The sequence below is a fragment of the Palaemon carinicauda genome, chromosome 25 (assembly GCF_036898095.1).
Source record: "Palaemon carinicauda isolate YSFRI2023 chromosome 25, ASM3689809v2, whole genome shotgun sequence".
Taxonomy (NCBI): domain Eukaryota; kingdom Metazoa; phylum Arthropoda; class Malacostraca; order Decapoda; family Palaemonidae; genus Palaemon; species Palaemon carinicauda.
Genome location: NC_090749.1, coordinates 52173837 through 52176336, shown reverse-complemented (window position 1 = coordinate 52176336; position 2500 = coordinate 52173837).

The window sequence follows — 2500 nt, the reverse complement described above, 5'->3', positions numbered from 1 at the left end:
TAGTATCAACATTATAAAAACTATAAAAACTTAAACAAGAAAAAGAAAAATTAGACAGAATAGTGTGCCCGAATGTTCCTATCTTCCATTCTAGCTCTCCAGGTTACATTTATGAATCAACCATTTCCATTATTCTATCATCCTTTTCAGCGTGTATTATACCACCTTGCGCTTTTCTACTCTCATAGCCTTACGCTTGCTCACATTTACTTTCAACTTTACTCTTGAAGACATTATAAAAACTTTCCATCTTCTACAGATTTTCTTCAATGTCGTTTGTAAGTACATTATCCTCTGCAGTTATCAACCATTCCACTTCCCCTTCGCAACTTTCTACCTATATCCACAACTTTATCAGACCTCTCCCATCACCCCATTCACAGCAATATATCATATGAAGTTTCCTAGAGTAATTATGGTGTGTCATAATTAATCTCTGGAAACTTCATATTGAAGTTCGACATACGTTCAGATCAAGTTACACCCTGTTTCTCTGCCTCTAGCTTGGTCGTAATTCATCGATTGATAAGAAACCGCTGAAGAAAGAGTACGGACATTGATTGTGTCAGACTCCAGTTACTATCCTACTTACATAATCCCAAAAATGCTCAACTTCCATCTTTAAAAAAGCATTCAACTACTCTTAACTATCTATCATCTTAGCCATACATTCTAAAAATCCAAATTGGCTATCTATTGTTTCGATTATATGATTAGGTCAAAGTATGTCATATGCTTTTATTTTATTTTTTAATCACAATTTTTCATATAGCCATATAATAAAAAAAAAACACTTAATCTATGTATACCCAAATCATTGTCTAAACAGACACTGTTCTACCTTTATATTCTCCCTTTGATAATTGTTTAAAGGTTTAAAGGCCATTCATGAATGGCAGAGGCAAGGGACAATGACATTGCCATATCAAGTGGGAAAAATATTGCTGGAAAATGACCATATATATACATATGATCACCGCCCAAGCCCCCTATCCACCCAAGCTAGGACCAAGGAGGGCATGGCAATGGCTGCTGATGACTCAGCAGATAGAACTATAGGCTCACAAGGATGGTGAGGTTGCAGCAACCAAAGGAACTGACAAGTTTAAGCGGGACTCGAACCCCAGTCTGGCATTCACTATTAAGTGACGTTACCGCATCAGTCACTACAACTTGTTTTACTTTCACCATCAGAATAGTAGAATAATCTTGTCTGGGATACTAAATAAAGCTTTACCCTGTACGCAATCGAACGGTTCTTCGATCGCTGTTCGACAGATTAGTGTTTGATGTGATGATCGAACGCAGGAACGGGGTATTTGGTTGTTGAACACGTTCGTCGAACGGTTCGAAGAAAGTCTGTTCTTGCCTGACTTTTGTCCAAAAATCTTATGCATTTGTGGCTGACTCCACCTCTTCGAACCGTTTGACAAGCAAGTTCGACAACCGGGTTCGACGAATCGTTTGACTGTGTAAATCCCGCTTTAGTTCCAATCATTATCTTCATACCACAGCACGATTGTTCATTTCTAGGGTTGTGGTGACCGATGTGATAACGTCCCTGACTGGTGAAAATCAGACTGGGGTTCGAGTCCTGTTCGAACTCTTTGGTTTCTTTGGCCGCTGTAACCTCGCCATCTTTCTGGGCTAAGGATGGGGGTTTGGGGAAGCCTATAGGTCTATTTGTGAGTCATCAACTGCCATTGCCTGACCTTCCTTGATTCTAGCTTGGATGGGGAGGGGGCTTGGGTGCTGATCATGTGGGTATATATGGTCAGTCTCTTGGGCATTGTCCTGCTTGCTAAGCCAATGTAACGGTCCCTTGCCCCTGCCATTCATGAGCGGCCTTTAAACCTTTAAACCTGTTCTTTTGGCACCTTTCCCTTACTCAAAGAAACCTTACAAACCCTGGTCAGCCATTCCGTCTGAATATATCACCATAATGCAACATCTTATATTCCTCTGAACTAGCGTCATTCCTTTCCTCAACCTCCTACTTGCTATATTTTCTTCCCATAAGTCAATTCCAAAAGTAGTCTGATCATATCATATATTCAATCATATTAACCATTCCAAGGTCATCCCTCAGCTCTACCTCTCTTCTATTTTAAACACTCCCACCATCCACCTTTTACACCATTCACGTCCAACTTCACTTATTCTGTTCAGTGAATTTTTCCAGCGTTTACTTCCCTGTCAAAATAGTTTTTCCTTGAAGCGCCTTTACACTTTCGTCTGGTCAGTATGTTCTTGAGGACCATTTTTTGTTTCTAACGTCTTGACTGATATATATATATATATATATATATATATATATATATATATATATATATATATATATATATGTATGTATGTATGTATATATATAATGTGTGTGTATGTATTTGTATTTAGATAGAAATAAATGAACAGCATTTATTTCTTTATATTTAGTACCTATTTTTTAAAAAACAAAAAGTAAGAAAAATATAAACTAAACCACGTATGGCTGCTATTTTTC